Here is a 7,400-nt window from a genome sequence, read left to right as displayed (position 1 = left end):
TGCTGCTGATGGTGCACGCAGAGGCGAAAAGTGCCTGCTGCCAGAGCACAAGAAACACACTCATCCACGATACCTAGCTTCATGTCCCAGTTTGCAGGGCAGCACAGGACACCACTCTCGAAGTCAGACCAGTGCGACCAGGTGGTCGGTTGGATTGCAGCAGATAATGCTTCCAGTCGGTTACGCACCACCCTGTCTTCCACAAAGTCCATTCTCAGTAGCCAAGAGTCTGGTCAACAGAATCCTCACCCTGATACTCCTTCCACCCACAATGGAGAGTCTTGGCAAATAAGTGATCCAACACTTGGATATTCCAAGGAGCTGTTTTCATCGCCATTCCTTAATTTGGGCCTCTCGCCAAGCCCGCTTGAAGAGGGACATGAGAAGATCTTGTGCCCTGATTCCCAAACTCTGGAGCATCCACAGTCAGAAGAAGATGACGGTGGGAAACAGCAATTAGTCTTTCACGAGGTGGATGATGATGATGAGACACAGTTACCAATAAGTCAACCGCAATTAGTGTCTCAAGAGGTTCATGATGAGGATGAGACACAGTTGTCAATAACTGAGGTTGTTGTTAGGTCAACAAGTAAGGAGGATGACCAGAGTGAGGAAGTCGAAGAGGAAGTGCTGGACGATGAAGTCACTGACCCAACCTGGGAAGGTGGCAAGCCAAGCAAGGACAGCAGTACAGAGCTGGAGTGATCCGCAGCACCGCAACAGGCTGAAAGATGCAGTGGGGTGGCAAAAGGGAGAAGGCGGACCACACCAAACAGGCCTGCAACTCTTCCCTGGTCTGGCGCTTTTTTGAGGAAAGTGCGGACGATAAAAGAATTGTCATTTGCAACCTGTGCCGTACCAAAATGAGCAGGGGCGTGAACACTAGCAACCTCACCACCACCAGCATGATCCGCCACATGGCATCAAAGCACCCTGATAGGTGGGCCGAACGTCAAGGTCCACAACCAGTGTCTGCGGGTCACACCACTGCCTCCTCTTCCCCTGTGTTACATGCTGGCCAATCTCCTGTCCAAAACGCAGGCCCGGATACCTCCCACCATGCACCTGGACCTTCGCAAGCACCATAAGTTAGCACATCCACTTCATCCATGTGTCCCAGCACAGCATACAGTTCTCTATACCCCAGGCCTTTGAACGAAAGCGCAAATACCCAGCCACCCACCCACAGATCATAGCACTAAATGCGCACCTTTCCAAATTGCTGGCCCTGGAAATTTTGCCATTTAGGCTTGTGGACACTGAGGCTTTCCGCAGCCTGATGGCAGCGGCTGTCCGGTGGTACTCTTTCCCCAGCCACCAATATTTTTCACGGTGTGCAGTCCCAATCTTACACCAGCATGTGTCCTGTAACATTACCCATGCCCTGACCAACGGAGTTATTGGGAAGGTTCACTTAACGACTGACAAATGGACAAGTACTTTTGGCCAGGGACGCTACATATCCCTGACGGCACACTGGGTGCTATCAATGCCAAGGATTGTAGGCCCTACTTCCATCAGGGTTTCCTCCTTCACCTACTTTAGTGAGTGCAACCCCCCTTCTGCTCCTCCGCCTCCTCCTCCACTTCCACCTCTGAATTATCATCTTGCAACACCAGTCAGACATCAGTCAGTAGCTGGAAGCAGTGTAGCACTGCAGTGTGGAAGCGGCAACAGGACTTGCTTAAACTGATCTGCTTAGGTGACAAACAGCACACCGCCGCAGAGATGTGGCAGGGGATAAGGGACCATACTGAGCTGTGGCTCTTGCCACTCAACCTACAACCAGGCATGGTTGTGTCTGATAATGGCCATAATTGGTGGCGGCTTTGGAGCTTGGCAACTCACACACATACCATGCCTAGCCCACATGTTCAACCTAGCTGTTCAATTTGCCTGAGCTACTGGTGAAGGTGTGCCACATGTGTGCCCATTTCTGAAAGTCATTGACAGCTTCCGCCGGTCTGGCAACTATTGTGGGACGTGAACACGCGCTGGAACTCAGCGTGGATGAGTAGAAGAGGATGAGGAGATTGAGAGTCATCTTCCTGATGAGGACAGCGAAGTCTTGTCTGTTGGGACTCTGGCACACATGGCTGACTTTATGTTAGGCTGCCTTTCCCGTGACCCTTGCGTTGTATGCATTTTGGCCAATTCTATCCACTCTTACCTAGTCGCTCTGGTATGTGTGATGGCTCTCAATCGCTAGCTGGCGTGCCCCTCTACATGCGTTTCGCGTTAGCTTCTTCAGGAGGCGTCTGAACTTGCGACCCCTGGTCTACAAGGCCAGCACTCTAACCCCTGAACTATGAAACCATAACCATAACTAATGTCTTTGAATGAAAAGGTGTGTCCAAACTTTTGGTTTGTACTGTATATATACAGTACAGACCGAAAGTTTGGACACACCTTCTCATTCAAAGAATTTTCTTCATTTTCATGACTATGAAGGCATCAAAACTATGAATTAACACATGTGGAATTATATACATAACAAACAAGTGTGAAACAACTGAAAATATGTAATATTCTAGGTTCTTCAAAGTAGCCACATTTTGCTTTGATTACTGCTTTGCACACTCTTGGCATTCTCTTGATGAGCTTCAAGAGGTAGTCCCCTGAAATGGTCTTCCAACAGTCTTGAAGGAGTTCCCAGAGATGCTTAGCACTTGTTGGCCCTTTTGCCTTCACTCTGCGGTCCAGCTCACCCCAAACCATCTCGATTGGGTTCAGGTCCGGTGACTGTGGAGGCCAGGTCATCTGGCCCAGCACCCCATCACTCTCCTTCATGGTCAAATAGCCCTTACTTTCAAAGTTTTCCCAATTTTTCGGCTGACTGACTGACCTTCATTTCTTAAAGTAATGATGGCCACTCGTTTTTCTTTACTTAGCTGCTTTTTTCTTGCCATAATACAAATTCTAACAGTCTATTCAGTAGGACTATCAGCTGTGTATCCACCTCACTTCTCCTCAACGCAACTGATGGTCTCAACCCCATTTATAAGGCAAGAAATCCCACTTATTAAACCTGACAGGACACACCTGTGAAGTGAAAACCATTTCAGGGGTCTACCTCTTGAAGCTCATCAAGAGAATGCCAAGAGTGTGCAAAGCAGTAATCAAAGCAAAAGGTGGCTACATTGAAGAACCTAGAATATGACATATTTTCAGTTGTTTCACACTTGTTATGTATATAATTCCACATGTGTTAATTCATAGTTTTGATGCCTTCAGTGTGAATCTACAATTTTCATAGTCATGAAAATAAAGAAAACTCTTTGAATGAGAAGGTGTGTCCAAACTTTTGGTCTGTACTGTGTGTATATATATATATATATATATATATATATATATATAATTTTTTACAATGACTTAAAAAATATATAAATTTAATTTAGCCTCTATTTCTGAAAAGTTTCTGACGGGATTCGAGCTCATAACCTTCCACATTACAGCCCAGAATGGTAACTACTACACTATAGAACTGCATGGCCAGTTACTTAAAAAAAAAAAAAAAAAAAAAAAAAAATTTGAGACTTCTGCTGTATAGGAATACTTACTACTACTAAGTATTCCTATACAGCAGAAGTCAAAAATATATATATTAACTGGCCATGCAGCTCTATAGTGTAGTGGTTAACATTCTTGGCTGTAATGTAGAAGGTTGTGAATACGAATTCCACCAGAAACTTTTCAGAAATAGAGGCTAAATTCGATTTAAATGCACTGACTCGAGCATCGCTCTCGAGCGCATGCGAACTGGTGTCCGGCCGCGCATGCTCCCCCAACACTAGTAATAGTATTTTCAGGGGGATTATCTGTTTCTACAGTATAGTATTGGGAAACACAGTGGACACAGTATTAGACTTGGAAGGATGGGGTGTTTAAAAGGTAGGGAGGAGGATGGAAAAGTAGGAAACTAAGATGTCTGTCTATCAAACTCTGCAGAGAGAAGAGATGGCTGAAAGAAATCATCATGGTGTTCTGCTATGAATAGAGAAGATAAAGAAAGAGAACGTCTACATCAGAGGACACGTCACTGGATGTAAGAGGTGTGTGGGGCTGTATTACCCTGTATGTTTTGTAGCTCTGTATATAATGTTTTCCAAGTATGTCTTTAACAGTAGGGCTGCAGGAAAGGGGTTAGGTTAAGAAATTGGCTTGCGGGGTGTCACTTTTTCCTCAGGCAGCATAAAGGCTAGGTGAACCCCTGGGTAATCTGCTTCTAGAAGGGCAGCTTCCATAGAGAAAAATGGATAAGAAAATTCTGTGACAGAAGAAAATCAATTTGGAAGGGCAGGAGGTCTTCTCAAAGGGATGGTTCTAATGAGAAAATTTGACCAGCTTATATGATACATACTGTATACAGAACTGTACAAAGGTTTGAGGCACGTGTGGAAAAATGATGTTAAAGGGGTATTCTCATCTTGCTATTTGAGCCTCCCCTGCAGCAGCTCTGCATTTCACTTCCTGCTTTCCAAGCTTCTCAGGCTGGGCGGGCTTAGGCAGTTCAAGTGAAGGCCAGCCACACCTCCTTATTACATCACACTGGGAGCTCAGTCCTTGCGTGCTCGTTCATGAGGAATGTATGACTCATCACTCTGGCAGCCTGCCGGCTGTTTAGCCTGTCGGATCCGTCGTGCGCTATTTAGCCGTGCCCGCCGGACGCCGCTCCGTCCCCATTGACTATAATGGGGACGGGGTCGGAGCTCCGGTGCTGCACGACAGTGTGCGGTGAAAGGCCGCCTGTCATGCCCCACTCTGACGATGTGCGGAGGTCGGCCAGGATTGCAGCACGAGTTTAGTGTTTGTTTTGGAGTCGTGCTGGATCCACCCCTCATCAGGTTCACTGGGTGGAGTCATTAGTTTAAATAGCTCCTCTGCCCAGTGCCCTGAGCGGATTATATTCATCATTGTGATCTTGGAAGCTAGGAAGGAAGGTTGGCTGTCTGCTCCAGCTCAGGAAGATAAGTGTTGTTTCTAGTTGGTTGTTTTGTGTCATCTTTCCCATCCAGGTTCTGTGCGAGCAGGCTGCTCCTAGTTCCCACTTCACCATCTCAGGGAATTCAGGGTTTTGTCAGCCCAGGCACGGGGACATCTCAGATCTACCTTCAAGATCTGTAGATGGGCTGAGCAGTGCAGAGAAAGAGGTCAGGGATTAGCTAGGAGGTGACCCTTCCCCTGTCTCTCGCCCAGAGCCTGGTTGGTTCGTTATCTGTCATACTGAGTGCACGCCCGCCGTGACATTATAATCCGCCATACTGTGACTGCCATCACTCAGCGCTTTTGTGATGGCGTCAATTGATGCACTGGTTGACCGCATGCAGGGTTTATCCCTAGAGGTTGCGGATCTGCGTGGTACGGTCACACAGTGTCAGAGGTTTCTGGCATCAGGTACAGGTCAAATTGGTGGGGAGCCTAAAGTCGCTCTTCCCGACAGATTTACAGGGAGTACGGATGATTTTTTCCGCTTTAAAGAGTCATGCAAATTGTACTTTCGACTGCGTCCTTTTTCATCAGGTAATGAGGATCAGAGGGTTGGCATCATCATGTCTCTGCTTAAAGGGGACGCTCAATCCTGGGCTTTTTCTCTGCCGCCCGGTTCTCTGGCTCTCCGGTCAGTGGAGGAATTTTTCCAGGCCCTGGGATTGATTTACGATGACCCAGATCGGGTCTCGATGGCAGAATCGAAATTGCGTAACTTACTGCAGGGTGAACATACTGCAGAGGGTTACTGTACAGAGTTTAGGAGGTGGGCTACTGAGTCGGGGTGGAACGACCCCGCGTTACGTAGTCAGTTTTGTCAGGGGTTATCTGAAAGGTTGAAGGATGCCCTGGCTTTTCATGAGTATCCGGATACTTTAGAGAATGCAATGTCTTTGGCTATACGGTTGGATAGACGTATCCGAGAGAGGGGTAAGGGTCCCTCCGTGCAGGGGATCCCTCCTGCGTGTGGTTTTGTTTCTTCTTCTGCCCAGGGTGATATTGCTTATAACTCTGGAGTAGCGGAGGAACCCATGCAATTGGGTCAGATTTCTTGCCATTCTGATAATAGAGACTTTAGGAAATTGCACAAACTATGTTACTTTTGTGGAAAGAGGGGTCATTTTATTTTTTCTTGTCCTCATGTTAAATCACAGGTGGAAGAGAAAAAGAAAAAAGAAAAAAAAAACTCCCTCACACTTGGTAGTATGAATGGTGTGGTGGAGCAGACAGGTATGCATGCTCCCTGCAGTTCCCATTTTCTCCTTTCAGCTTTGGTGGCGCTAGAGTCAAAAAATGTGTTTGTTGATGTATTCCTTGATTGTGGTGCTGGGGTAAACCTAATTGACTTTCTTTTTCTTCAAGGCCTGGGACTAAGTACTTGCACGTTAGAGAACAAGATTCGTGTTTTTGCAATTGATTCTTCCCCTCTTTCTCAAAGGAGCCTTACTCACATTGTTCATGGTATTCATTGAAGGGTGGGTGATTCACATGCTGAAATTATTTCTTGTTTTGTCATGAAGGATTTGCCAGCTCCTATAGTTTTGGGGTTACCATGGTTGACTAGACATAACCCAATTATAGACTGGCAAGCGAGACAAATCATTGGTTGGAGCGAGTTTTGTTCAGATAATTGTCTTGTCACATCTATTTCTGAAGTGTCCATTACGGCTTTACCTCCGTATCTCTCGGATTTTGCGGATGTCTTTTCGGAGGGTGGGGCTCAGGAATTGCCCCCTCATCGGGACTATGATTGTCCAGTTAATCTCATTCCTGGCGCTAAGTTGCCAAAGTCTCGGCTTTACAACCTCTCTCAACCCGAAAGAGAGGTCATGCGAAAGTATGTCGCCGAGAGTTTGGCAAAGGGTCATATTAGACCATCTAAGTCTCCAGTGGCAGTAGGTTTGTTCTTTGTGAAGAAAAAAGATGGATCACTGAGACCGTGTTTGGATTTCCGGGAGTTGAACAGTATTACAGTCCGGGATCCATATCCCCTGCCCTTGATCTCTGATCTTTTTGATCAGATTGTTGGAGCCAAGGTGTTCTCCAAGTTGGATTTGAGAGGAGCCTACAATCTGATCAGGATCAAGGAGGGGGATGAGTGGAAAACGGCCTTCAATACGCCCGAGGGTCATTTTGAGAACCTGGTGATGCCTTTTGGGTTGACGAACGCGCCAGCAGTATTTCAGCGATTCGTCAATGACATTTTTCATCACTTGGTGGGGAGGTTCGTAGTAGTTTACCTGGATGACATTTTAATTTATTCTCCTGATCTGATGACCCATCAGGATCATGTGAGACAGGTTTTGACGATCCTTCGGGAGAATAAGTTGTATGACAAATTGGAGAAATGTTTGTTTGCGGTGCAAGAGCCTCCGTTCTTGGGATACATGCTTTCTGATTCCGGTTTTCGTATG

The sequence above is a fragment of the Bufo bufo genome, chromosome 5, assembly GCF_905171765.1.
Source record: "Bufo bufo chromosome 5, aBufBuf1.1, whole genome shotgun sequence".
In the NCBI taxonomy this organism is placed as follows: Eukaryota; Metazoa; Chordata; class Amphibia; order Anura; family Bufonidae; genus Bufo; species Bufo bufo.
Note: the sequence above shows the minus strand (reverse complement) of the source record.